The 13,183-nt window shown below is 47.8% G+C and overlaps 2 non-coding genes across 2 annotated transcripts; both read left to right on the plus strand.

Annotated features, from left to right (window-relative positions):
* The first annotated feature begins 9,102 nt into the window (after window positions 1-9,102).
* On the plus strand, window positions 9,103-9,175 carry TRNAE-CUC (transfer RNA glutamic acid (anticodon CUC)). The gene has a single exon. It is a non-coding gene; the product is annotated as a tRNA-Glu (tRNA).
* Window positions 9,176-11,012: 1,837 nt separating this feature from the next.
* Window positions 11,013-11,085, plus strand: TRNAG-CCC (transfer RNA glycine (anticodon CCC)). The gene has a single exon. It is a non-coding gene; the product is annotated as a tRNA-Gly (tRNA).
* Window positions 11,086-13,183: the final 2,098 nt, after the last annotated feature.

Genomic DNA, 13,183 nt, shown 5'->3' on the forward strand with positions numbered 1-13,183 from the left:
ACAAAGATCCCACATGCTGCGGGGCAACTAAGCCCACGCGCCACGAATACTGAGCCGGCACACTCTGGAGCCCACGTGCCACAACTAGAGAGAAGCCCACGTGCCGCAAGGAAAGTTCCCGTGTGCCGCAACTAAGGCCCGACACAGCCAAAAGTAAATATTTTTTAAAAAACCCAAAAAAACACCAACTCAGCTGCCTTAAACAGGCAGGAGTTCATCATCTTAGGTAAGAAGGTAGGGTGGTTTCAGGGTTGGTAAAAGAGTTAACTCCAAGTTCACTCAGGTTCAGCCCATCTTACCACACTGCCGGTCTGGGGCAGCAGTACCCCTCGTGATGCCAAGATGGCTAGAGCATCTTCCAGACTTCACCTCCTCACCCAGCCAAGTGCAGAAGCAGAAAAGAAACTCTCTATGTATCTATGAGCAAGGAAACGCTTCCCAGAAGTCCCTCAGTCTTCCTTTCAGGTCTCATTGGCTGGATTAGATGGTGTGACCCTCCCTACGTTGGTCCGTGGCAAGAGGGGAAATAGAGGTCTGACGTCTGGTTCTTAGACTAATCAAAGATCCAGCGTCCTGGGGCTGAGCACATGGCTACTTGGAAGGTGAACATTGCAAACACCCGTGGGGCTCGTGCAGGAAGAAGGCGGCGCAGGAGTTTGAAGCCGCAGCGGCGGTACAGGCATCATTCAAGTGTTTGGGGCATGGACCTTCTCTGCACCAGAGCCTGTGCTTGGCACCGGGCTCCAGCAGGAATGACCCACTGTCTGGGGTGAGGTGTGCACGGAGAAGGAAGGTGGCACTGGGGCTTGGGAAGTTGGCAGGTCCTGGAGAGCCTTGAAGGCTGTGTTACAGACATGGGCAGGGGAGAGCTTGTATTCAAGTAACGACTGGAGTCAGAACCTTCCATCTGGCGGAGGTGTAGGACATGGGTTGGCCAGGGCAAGATGGGGTGGGGGTAGGGCGAGTGGGGAGCCTGGTGGGATGACAAAGCAGGAGGATCAAGGGGCTGGGCATCAGATGGATTTGAGACTCAGAGAATAGCGCACATAGGAGTTGTAACTGGGTCAGATGCGGCAGGTGACAGAGATGAGGGGTCAGGACAGGATGTCTGAGGCAGCCCAGAGGAGGGCAGTTCCCTTACTGAGGTGGCACATGTGAGGAGAAGGTGGTCTTGGAAGGGGCTGAGTGCAGCTTTGGACCTGGAGCTCTGTGCTGCAGGCCGTGAGAGGCCCCTCCACAGAGCTGGTCATCAAAGCTGCAGGAACGGATGGCGTCACTCAGGAAGCACGTGGAGCTCTGAGCAGCATCGCTGTTGGAGGAAGAAATGGAAACTGAAATGGGACAGGAGTGGCCATCAAGCATCGGCTGGTGAGTGGGGCTGAGAGCCTTCCGATGGGACATTGGGAACAGCAAAGAATGCCAGGTGTTCCTCGGGTGCCTGCCCTGCCCCACCACCTAGATTCTACAGGTGTGAACATTTACTGTACTTGCTTCATCATACATTTAGCCAACTGTCCATCCCTCCATCCACCCATACATCATATTTTTGTTTTCTTTGTTTTGTTTTGTTTGCTTTGCATGTGGGACCTTAGTTCCCTGAGCAGGGATCGAAACCATGCTCCCTGCAGTGGAAGCACGGGGTCTTAACCACCGGACCTCCAGGGAAGTCCCATATTTTTGGATGCATTTCAAAATAAGTTCCAGACATCAGAACACCCTAAATCCTGCAACATGTGTATCATTAACCAGAGTTCAATATTTATTTACGTTCCCTTTTTTTTTAAGGTGGAATTTCCATATCGTGAAATGCACAAATCTTACATGTACACTCGTGGAGTTTTCAGAAATGCATCCATCTAGGTACCCCAAACCCCTATGAATCTAGAGAACAAAATTCCCTCATGCCCCTTCCTGGTCATTTCCTGCTCTTACCCTCCCATGGGCAGCCACTCTTCTGCTTTCTTTCCTTCTTAGATTACTTCTGCATCCAAGTAATCTTGGATGGTCAGTGCCTATATCGGCAGCTCATTGCTTTCATAGCGGTGTAGTGCCCCCTTGGACGGTGGACCACAATCACTCCCTCACCTGCTGAGGGATGTTTGGCCATTTCTACTTTGGGGATGTTATAAATAAAGCTGCCGTAAACATTTGCGTACAGGTCTCTGTGTGACCATAGCTGTTCATTTCTCTTGGGTAAATACCTAGGACTGAGATTGCTGGGTCACAGAGCAGGTGAACGCTGAGTTTTACGAGACTGCCTAACTGTCTTCCAAACTGGTCATACCATGTTACAATTCCCAGCACAGTGAATGAGACTTCCACTTGCTCCACATCTTTGCCAGCACTTTATTTCGTAATGTATTTAATATTACTATTTTTAATTGAGGTGAAATTCACATAAAATTAACCATTTTAAAATGAACAATTCAGTAGCACTTAGTACATTCGCAATGTACAGCCATCACCTTTTTTTAGCTCCAAAATTTTTTCATCACCCCAAAAGGAAACTCATTATTAAGCATTACATCTGAAAAGATCCTTTTTCCAAAAAAAAGGTCATATTCACAGGTTCAGGGGCTTAGGATGTGAACATATATTTGGGGGGGCCACCTTTTAACCCCCTACACTACTCTTTCAGCTGGTTCCAGGGATGCAGGCAGGGAAGGCTCTGATGGTCCTGGAGGACCTTACCAACTCCCTCTGACATCTGTCCTGGGATGTGTGTGCCATGGTTGCTGCCACTAGAGTATTTCTCACCTAGCAATAAAACATTTTGGATGAGATATGATCATTCAATAAGATTCCTAGGAACACTTTACCGGGTATTTGCAAAAGACCCACCTAGGGGAAAACGAGCTAGCTGCTTTTTCTCCCAACAGTGTTGTCCAAGGTGTGAGCCTGGTGAGCATTTCTTAACGATACTCGGAAACAATTGGGTTTTTTTGAATAAATTTATTTATTTATTTACTTTTGGCTGCGTTGGGCCTTCGTTGCTGCGTGCGGGCTTTCTCTAGTTGCAGCGAGCGGGGGCTACTCTTTGTTGCGGTGTGCAGGCTTCTCATTGCAGTGGCTTCTCTTGTGACGGAGCACAGGCTCTAGGTGCGCAGGCTTCAGGAGTTGTGGCACACAGGCTCAGTAGTTGTGGCGCACGGGCTTAGTTGCTCAGTGGCATGTGGGATCTTCCCGGACCAGGGCTCAAACCGTGTCCCCTGCTTTGGCAGGTGGATTCTTAACCACTGTGCCACCAGGGAAGGCCAACAAATTTTTTAAGATTTGGAGCTTATCAGTTGTATTGGCAAAGACGGGCGAGTTTATGCTGCAGAAACACAGACTCCCAAATCTCAGTGGCTCATCCGCAGGTCAGCAGGAGGCTCTGCTCATCGCAGTCACCGAGGGACCCAGGTTGGCTGAAGCACTACCCCTGGAACAACTTGGCAGCAGTGAGGGAGGTGGAGAAGAGCCCACCAGTTCTTAAATGCTTCCTCCCCAAAGCCAAGGACTTTGCTTTGGCTACGTTTCATTAGCTAAAGCGAGTAAGGGGGCCAGCCTAACTTCAAGGGGATGGGGAGGTGCAATTCTACCAAGTGGCCAGGAGGCGGAGAGCTGGAAATATTTGGAGACCAGGACTAATGTTTTCCACATCAGCCCTCCCCATTTCTCCCAGGCATCCCTCATTGTTTGCAGGTGCCATGCCAGGGGCTACATTGCCAGCTGAGGAGGTGTGGTGGCTTGGATCTCTCACTGCAGGGAGCGTCATTATCTTAAAGCCTCGGTTGCTGCACCCAAAGATTCACCACCAGGTTTGTGTGGAGGCCACGCCCCTAAGCCTGTTCCAGCCAATGAGTGAGCTGGGGGTGGGGAGGGGTGGGACCCAGGGATGAGGGTTTGTTGGGCCAGAGAGAGGGAGAAAACTGGTGTCTCCTCTAAGGGCCCTAATCCTATTGGATCAGGGCCCCAACCTATGACCTCATGTAACCTTAATTACCTCCTTAAAGACCCCATCTCCAAATAACAGTCACATTGAGGGTTAGAGCTTCAACGTATGAATTTTGGGAAGACACAGTTCAGTCCTTAGCACCCGCCCTGTCCATTCCACCATATCCCCAGTAGCCCACTTGAAAAGCAAAACCTTTCACATTCTTTCTCTGGTGGTTACTCTGTTTCTCTCAAAATATGTCAACTTTAGGTATTTCCTGCCAACTTCCTGCTCCCTTCCCTCCCCCTTACTTTCAGGCTGCTCTTCTAAATACTATGATACCTCATTCTCTGTGTCTTATTCTCTCAACCAGCAGTGCCCACTAGAATGTTCCACAATGATGAAAATGGATGTGTGTGATGCTTTAATAAAAAGTTAAATAAGAAATTCCAGGGCTTCCCTGGTTCTTCCACTGCAGGGAGCACTGGGTTCACTCCCTGGTCAGGGAACTAAGATCCCACAAGCTGTGCAGCCAAGAAACAAACAAACAAAACAAAACAAAAGAAAAACGTAGCTCCTAAGAAGATTAGATTATATACACAGAAAACGGCGTAATTCTGTCCTACCGTTCCATGCTAAATCCTCACTTTACAGGGAAGGGAAAAAACAGAGAACTAACTTACCTGGCATCACCTGAGTCGGTCTAGAACAGACAGCCAGAACCATTTTAAGGCCTCACATGCTATCACATGTACTAAAACAATAACCACTAACACATACACACACAGTACGTGCGATGGTGCTGGCCCTGGGCTGGGTGTTTGCATGTATTGAATAATTTCCAGAACTCCATGAAGTAGGTCTTATTATGTTCCCATTTCACAAATGAAGAAATGGAGGCCCAGAGAGACGAAGCAACTCGTCCTAGATCAACAGCTACTGAGTGGCAAAGTCAGTCTCCAAAATACAGACAGTCTGGCTCCAGAGTCATCTTACTCTTGGGGAGAGAGAGCCCCAGGGCTTGCGGTTGTCAGAGGAATCCAGAGCGATGCCCTTCCTCCCCTCTCGATCAGTATCTGATCAGGAAAACTGAAACCACTCCAGGCATTTAAACCAGAGGGAATGTAATACAGGGAATTGGACACCAAGAGGCTGGAGGCGCTGGAGGAGTAAAAGAGGCATAATCGGGTTACCACCGATTAGTAGCTGCGGGAAGCTTGCTAGAATCCCCAGGGTCAGTGTAACAAGAAAATGACGGTGTCGCCCAGAGACTGCTATGTTGCTGAAGTAGGAACCAGGCTGCCTGAGCAGGACTTCTGAAGCTTGAGCTTGGCAACCTTCCCTCAGGGCGTCACCAGAAGCCAGGGGGAAAAAAAGCTTCTTGCTTTTATGCCTTCCAACTGACAGAAACTAACAGGAAACCATCTGGCAAAGGAGATGGAGAAATGTAGTTTGCAGGCTTCTAGCCCCTGTTGTAGAGAGGAAGGTATAGGAGGGCAGCGAGTGTGGATCTAACATACTGACTCTCTTTTTCGTGCCCCAGGCATCTGCTGTCTTTGAGGGGCATGTGAAACCTTCTGCTGCGTGAGCTGTTACTCTTGTAGGGGACCCAGCCGTCACCCTGGGGTGTCCTCAGAGTCACAGCACAACTATAGAGGAGGGTCTGCAGTGAGGAGGAGATGGGACAAGCTGGTGGAGGAAGAGGGGAGAGCGGGGAGATGACCCCTTCCCACTAAGCCTTGCTTCACCCTGGGCCCCTCCCTTTCTCCCCAGCGTGTCCCAGAAATTGCAAGAGCAGGCTCTGCATCTTCCCTGAAAGGCCTCTACTTCACCCTTCTCTTCCCCACACAGCTCACTTTATCCAGCCTTCTGTCTGTTGCTTCTGCTACGCCTCGTGGATGATCTCATGTGTCTTCATGAAGGACTTTGTTAAGACAGATAGCCAGTGCTCCAAGCCAGCGGTCCTCTAAGAGATAAACACACAGACCACATCTTGTGGGAGAGGAATGCAGGAAAGCCTGGAGAGGGAGTGGATGGATGGATGGGTGTCCAGGAAAGACCCAGCTTTCTGGGCATCTGCCAGGTGTATAGACATATGATCGCCTTGTACAGTTGTGCAGGTTTAACACTGAACAAGGACATCGCACCTAAAAGGACATCATTCACATGGAAATCATAGATTTGTAGACTGATGATGACAATTTACTAGCATTTCGCAGAAAATTCTCTTGTTCTAACCAGATCAGTGTAGTAGGATAATTTTCAGGTAAGTGGAGACACTAAAGGAGAGTCTTGATCCTTGGATGGGCTGGGGGCCAAGGAAGTGGGGGGAGGGAAAGGCAGGGAATCCCAGAGGGAGACACAAAGGTGGAGGGAGGGAAGGTCCGGCAGCCTGGGGGGCAAAGTCTTGAGATTAGAAGGGGGAGTTGCTTTTAGCAGAGATGAATGAGCAGTTCAGGGTTAGGTGGGGTCTGAGGGGCAGGGAGAACAAGGCTCCCATCAGAGCCTTCAGACCCCTCCATTTCATCTCCTCATGTCTCTTACTTACCACAAGTGGGCGGCAAGTCTGTGTCCACCAGAGGGATATCCAGGTCCAGAGATGGATAGGACGCTGAAGCTGAGGCAAACATCCAGGAAGCCACAGGGAACAGAACAGCTCAGGGGGCAATGGGAAGGGCCCCAGCCACTCCCTGCGGCTTGGCCTGCCCTGACATTTCTGCTTTCAGAATGACGTTTCTTGGGAAATAGGTGAACAAAGGATACAAACTTCCGGTTAGAAGATGAATGCATTGTGGGGATCTAATAAGTACAGGTAACAGTAGTCTCTTGTATACTTGAAAGTTGCTAAGACAGTAGATCTTTTAACTTTTTTTTTTACCTTGCCACGCGGCTGGCAGGATCTTAGCTCTCCCACCAGGGACTGAACGCGCACCCTCGGCAGTGAAAGCACAGAAAAACAGATCTTAAATGTTCTCAACACACACTGAAAAAAATGGTACCCGTGTGAAGTGAGGGAGGTGTTAGCTAACATTATATTGTGATACGCATTTTGCAATATATATGTATATCGAATCATCACACTGTATATCTTAAACCCAATCTTATACACCAATCATATCTCAATAAAGCTGGGAAAAAAACCCAAAATGACATTTCTCCTCTCTCCCACCCCCCACCCCAGGTTACAAAAGCAATCTTTTTTTTTTAAATTTTATTTATTTATTGGGTCTTCATTGCTGCACGTGAGCTTTCTCTAGTTGCGGCGAGTGGGAGCTACTCTTCGTGAGGTGCACGGGCTTCTCATTGTGGTGGCTTCTCTTGTTGTGGAGCACAGGCTCTAGGCGCCCAGGCTTCAGTAGCTGTGGCACACAGGCTCAGTAGTTGTGGCTCACAGGCTCTAGAGCGCAGGCTCAGTAGTTGTGGCGCACGGGCTTAGTTGCTCCGCGGCACGTGGGATCTTCCTGGAGCAGGGCTCGAACCCGTGTGCCCTGAATTGGCAGGCGGATTCTTTTTTTTTTTTTTTTCCCCTGTATGCGGGCCTCTCACTGTTGCGGCCTCTCCTGTTGCGGAGCACAGGCTCCGGACGCGCAGGCTCAGCGGCCATGGCTCACGGGCCCAGCTGCTCCGCGGCACGTGGGAACCTCCCGGACCAGGGCACGAACCTGTGTCCCCTGCACCGGCAGGCGGACTCTCAACTACTGCACCACCAGGGAAGCCCCGGCAGGCGGATTCTTAACCACTGCACCACCAGGGAAGTCCCCAAAGCAATCTTAATGGTAAAATTTTTTGGAAAACTCCCTCCTCCCCCCAAAAAAATGGGAAGAAGAAAATAAGTATTACCCAGAATATCATAAAGCAAGTTATTCAGACTGTTGTCACAGGGACACCTTGTTCCCTCACATGTAAAACCCTTACAACCCATAGCCTTCTCTTCCCTGGATTCAAATGTTCACTTTCTGGAGCACATCCTTGAAATCATTTTTACAAGGAAGAGAATACCTGGGTGTGGGGAGGATAAAAAGTGGAGAGGTGTTATTTTGTCAAGAAAACTGCTATATACCAGCAATAACCAACCAGGAAATTAACAGAAAATCAGATAACCTTCCCAAGAGCGATAAAAAAAACTAGAAAGTATCTCGGAAGTAACTTAATGAAGAACACACAAGGACTTTCTGGAGGTGTCAAATACTCCGGACAGAGTTAATTTTATTCAAAAAGCCCACTGCAGTAGAGAGAATGCTCTGAGCTCCGAAATCTGCAAGTGGGAATTCCCCGGCGGTCCAGTGGTTAAGACTCCGCTCTTTCACTGCCAAGGGTCCAGGTTCAATCCCTGGTCGGGGAACTAAGATCCCACAAGCCGCGCGGTGCAGACAAAAAACAAACAAAATCTGCAAGCATCTTAAAAGTCAGACAGAAAAAGACATTGCTTATCTAGGGTAAGAGGGTTTCGCAGTCAAGGGGAAGTTGCCTAGATGAGGAAAAGTAACCACGGTGGTTTGCAAGACACATAGGAAGTGTGTCTTCCTGGGGTCAGTGCGTTCTCAGGAGAAGCTGATGAGGAGGCATGTCCCACTTTTCAGTCCTTCGGAGAAGAGGGAAGCTATAGTTGAGGGCCTGCGGGGAGGAGACAAGCCAGACTTAAGTTTGTGTAGAGCAAAACAGAGGGTGAGAGATGGGCCGTGAACACCTGGTTGGACAAAATGTTGAAATCTTATTCAAGGACAACCTGAATAAATGCCTTCTTTGTGGTTTTCACAACTTGACATTGTAATTCCCCTCCACACTCTGAAATGTCCTGCCTGCCACAAAAGCTGATCGTTTATCTCTTTGGTTCATTGGGTTCATTGTTGTGTCCGTGGGTGTTGGAACAGTCCCTGACATCTAGTCAGTTCCTTTTTAAAAAAAAAAAATATATATATATATATATATACACACATACATATTTATTTATTTATTTATTTATTTATTTGGTTGTACCAGGCCTTAGTTGCAGCAGGCAGTCTCCTTAGTTGTGGCATGTGAACTCTTAGTTGCAGCATGCATGTGGGATCTCATTCCCTGACCAGGGATCAAACCCAGGCCCCCTGCATTGGGAGCACGGAGTCTTATCCACTGCGCCACCAGGGAAGTTCCCATCTAGTCAGTTCTTGATAAAAATATATTCTTTAAAAAAATGTTTAGGGAATTCCCTGGTGGTCCAGTGGTTAGGACCCTGTACTCTCACTGCCGAGGGCCTAGGTTCAATCCCTGGTCAGGGAAATAAAATCCCACAAGCTGCGTGGCATGGCAAAAAAAAAAAATTTAAAACGGAGATATAATTGACCTATAACACTGTATAAGTTTCTATTGTAACTGTGATGATTTGACACACATTGATCCATACATACAACGACCACTGCAGTATGATTACCACTGCAGTGTTGGAGCACCTCCATCGCATCACATAATTATGTTTTCTTTTCTTGTGATGAATAAAAATATATTCACTGTAAAAGGATACCAATGCCTGATCTCACCCTCCGATCCGCAGGTCCTATGTTGCTCCAAGATGGGGCTGGAGCATTCATGTTTTTCTTAAAGCTCCCGATTGATTCGTTTTAGAACCACTGATGGAATCACAAGTGCAGAGGCAACTGGCCAGCTCTGTCTCCTTAAAGAGGATTTGTTTTTTCTGCAATGACCCTTTAATCCTTTTTTTTCTTCTCTCCTTTCTCATCTGCCTAAAACCATTCATCAGCCAAAAATATGAAAAATGTGTTTCAAATATTTTCAGTTCCCATTTAAGCCCATTTAATGCTTAACGTTCATTGCCAGCAGGCAGACTATCTAGTACAGCCCGTTTGAATTCCCTCCCCAAGTTTAAACCCACAACCTGCCTCTCCCTCCATAAAATCCAAGCTCTTCCCAGTAGGAGAGGAAGGAGCAGAGGTCGACAGGGGCCTGGCCTAGCCGGCCTTGCAGCCATGGTTCTGGAGGGTGATGGAAAGCTGTGGAAGATCTTCACCCTCATAGGAGGGTTTAAGCTGGGGAGAAACATCATTTGATGCTCATTTAAAACCTCTTCCAGGGACTTCCCTGGTGGTCCAGTGATTAAGACTCCGCGCTCCCAGTGCAGGGGGCTGGGCTCAATCCCCGGTCCTGGAACTAGATCCGGCATGTCACAACTAAAAGATCCCGCATGCCGCAACTAAAAGATCCCACATGCCGCAACAAAGCTCCCAGACGTGGCAATGAAGATCCCACGTGCTGCAACTAAGACCCGGTGCAGCCAAATTAATTAATTAAAAAATCTTCCACCTGCTAAGTCCGTTTTCTACTGAGCCCTCAGCACCACATTCAAAAGACATACATCAGATCATGCTACACCCCAGCTCAAAACCTCCCACTGGCTCCTATCACGAACTATGGCCCACCAGACTCCAATAACCCACCCCTGCCCCCCATTCTCTCTCTGACGTCCTCTCCTCCCAATCTCCCCATTGCTTAGTTCTGCTCTAACCATACTGGCCTCCTGGCTATTTCCCCAGCATGTCAAGCACGCTCCGGCCTCAGGGCCTTTGCACTTGCTATCATCTCCGACTGGAGCACCCCGCCTCATGACCTCATGGCTGACTCCTTCTTGTTACTCAGATTACTACTCACATGTCACATCCTCAAAACTTAGTGATTTAAAACAATAAATGTATTATCACACATAGTTTCTGTGGGTCAGGAATCCTACAGGAGTGGCTTAGCTGGGTGGTTCTAGCTTGGGGTCTCCCATGACCTTGGGTTGGGGCTGTGATCATCCAAAGAATTGACAGGGACTGGAGGGTCCACTTCCAAGGAGGTTCACTTGTGTGACTGGCAAGCTGTTGCTGGTTGTTGGCTAGGGCCTCAGTTCCTCTCCACGTGGGCCTCTCCGCAAAGATGCTTGAGTGTCCTCACAATGTGGCAGCCAGTTTCCCACAGAAAAGGTGATTCAAGAGACCAAGGTGGAAGTCGTAATGTCTTTTGGGATCCAGCCTTGAAAGTCACATTCTGTCACTTCCACAGCATTCTGTTGGTCACACAGAGCAGTCCTGATTGGACGTGGCAAGAGACTATACAGGGGACATCCCTGGTGGTCCAGTGGTTAAGACTCTGTGCTCCCAATGCAGGGGGCCCAGGTTCGATCCCTGGTCAGGGAACTAGATCTTGCACGTGGCAATGAAGATCCCGCGTGCTGCAGCTAAGACCCGGTGCAGCCAAATAAATTAAAATACAAAACAAAACAGGGACTTCCCTGGTGGCACAGTGGTTAAGAATCCATCTTCCAATGCAGGGGACACAGGTTCAAGCCCTGGTCCAGGAAGATACCACATGCTACAGAGCAGCTAAGCCCACTCGCCACAACTACTGAGCCTGCGCTCTAGAGCCTGTGAGCCACAACTACTGAGCCCATATGCCACAACTACTGAAGCCCACATGCCTAGATCCCATGCTCCGCAACAAGAGAAACCACCGCAGTGAGAAGCCCGCGTACCGCAACAAAGAGTAGCCCCTGCTCGCCACAACTAGAGAAAGCCTGCACACAGCAACGAAGACCCAAGGCAGTCATTAATTAATTAATTAATTAACTAAAAACAAAACAAACAAAGAAGGACTATACAAAGTGTGAAGATCACTGGATCATCTTAGAGGCTGGCAGCCACACTGTCTCATTTTCTAGCTCATCACCTTGACTTATTTTCTTCATGGATTTGACACTACCTGAAATTACATTAATTATTCCTTTGTCTCCCTTCCCCAACAGTGTCATGCCCATAGGGGCTGGGACAGTTTTCTATTTTGTTCACTGCTATATCCTCAGTTTCTCAAACAGAGGTTGGTACATAGTAGGTAATCAATAAATATTTGCTGAATTAATAAATGGAGAATCTACTTTAGGGGAGGTCTTTAGATCGTTGAATGAGCTTTTTTTCAGGTGTCCAGGTGAAAGATAACAAGGGTTTGGACTAGGGAAGGATTGGAGAGAAATAGATAGGTATTGATATGGTAACCTGTCCTCTTGCAAGTTTCTGATCTCTCCCTGCTACAATCCATCCTCCAAAGAGAGGCAGAGTGATTTTCTTAACAGATAAATTAAACATTGTCTGTTCCCTCCATAGTGCCATAGCTCCCTAGTGCACAGGATCAGGAATTAAAGGTGACCCAGGAGCTAAATGGGGCGATTTTGGAGGGTTAAGATTATCGATGCCTTGCTCTGGTTGGGGTTAAGGAGAGCAGAGAGCTGCTTTTCTGGATTCAAAAGATCTCTACACACTCTAGGTCATCTCAGACAATATAATTATCACAGCTGCCCACAAGAAACTAAGGAAACTCTCTCATGATGGTAAATAATCGTCATTTATTTTATTGTTATATTCAGTTTCCTACACTCACAGGAATCTTTCCTGGGCCCCAGATTCTTTCTGCAAGTCTCTGATCATGCTTTAGCTGGTCCATGCCTACTCATAGTTCCAGTTTCAACTTAGGCACCCCCTGCTGACCCCACATCCAAGCAGGGTTAGTTGCCTTATCTGGACTCCTCTAGTGTCCCAGACTTTCCCTAGAATTTACTTATTTAGCATATTTATTGTTTATTTTCTGCCTTCCCCTCTAAAGCAGGGGTCCCCAACCCCCGGGCCATGGACTGGTATCGGTCGGTGGTCTGTTAGGAACAGGGACGCACAGAAGGAGGTGAGCAGCGAGTGAGCAAAGCTTCATCTGCCGCTTCTCATCGCTCGCATTACCACCTGGACCACCCCTCCCGCCCCCCTGTGGAAAACAGGTCTTCCGTGAAACCGGTCCCTGGTGCCAAAAATGTTGGGGATCACTGCTCTAGAATGTAAGCTCCATGAAAGCAAGGAACTTTCCAATCCATGAACATGGTATATACATGTCCATTTATTTAGATCTTCTTTAATGTGTCTCAACAGTATCTTGTAGTTTTCAGTATAGAAATCTTGCACATCTTTTGTTAAATTTATTCCTAAGTATTTTTTTTTTGATGTGGACCATTTTTTTTAAAGTCTTTATTGCATTTGTTACAATATTGCTTCTGTTTTATGTTTTGGTTTTTTGGGTGCGAGGCATGTTGGATCTTAGCTCCTCAACCAGGGATTAAACCTGCACCCCCTGCATTGGAAGGTGAAGCCTTAACCGCTGGACCACCAGGGAAATCCCAGTATTTTTGTTTTTGATGCTAATTGTAAAGGGAATTATTTTAAATCTCACTTTATAATTGTTTCCTGTAAGTATATTAAC

This window comes from Lagenorhynchus albirostris, chromosome 19 (genome assembly GCF_949774975.1).
Source record: "Lagenorhynchus albirostris chromosome 19, mLagAlb1.1, whole genome shotgun sequence".
Lineage (NCBI taxonomy): Eukaryota > Metazoa > Chordata > Mammalia > Artiodactyla > Delphinidae > Lagenorhynchus > Lagenorhynchus albirostris.